Source organism: Bufo gargarizans, chromosome 2 (assembly GCF_014858855.1).
Source record: "Bufo gargarizans isolate SCDJY-AF-19 chromosome 2, ASM1485885v1, whole genome shotgun sequence".
NCBI lineage: Eukaryota > Metazoa > Chordata > Amphibia > Anura > Bufonidae > Bufo > Bufo gargarizans.
In genome coordinates, this window is record NC_058081.1 from 558,172,455 (window position 1) to 558,173,090 (window position 636).

Below are 636 nucleotides of genomic sequence, written 5' to 3' on the forward strand. Positions count from 1 at the left end.
CACAGGCAGAGCAGAGAGGTCCCGTAACAGACAATCTGGCTTCATGACAGCAGAGAATCAGTCTGCATGTCATAGCAGAGAATCAGGCTTCACGTCAGCCACCACTGCAACAGTCCATTGTCATAAATTTAGGCCCAGCACCCAGGCAGAGGAGAGAGGTCCCGTAACAGACAATCTGGCTTCATGTCAGCAGAGAATCAGTCTTCATATCATAGCAGAGAATCAGGCTTCACGTCACCCACCACTGTAAGAGTCAATTTTCATAAATTTAGGCCCAGAACCCAGGCAGAGGAGAAAGGTCCCGTAACAGACAATCTGGCTTCATGTCAGCAGAGAATCAGTCTTCATATCATAGCCTAGAATCAGGCTTCACGTCACCCACCACTGTAAGAGTCAATTTTCATAAATTTAGGCCCAGAACCCAGGCAGAGGAGAAAGGTCCCGTAACAGACAATCTGGCTTCATGTCAGCAGAGAATCAGTCTTCATATCATAGCAGAGAATCAGGCTTCACGTCACCCACCACTGCAACAGTCAATTGTCATAAATTTAGGCCCAGCACCCAGGCAGAGGAGAGAGCTCCCGTAACAGAGGATCTGGCTTCATGTCAGCAGAGAATCAGTCTGCATGTCATAGC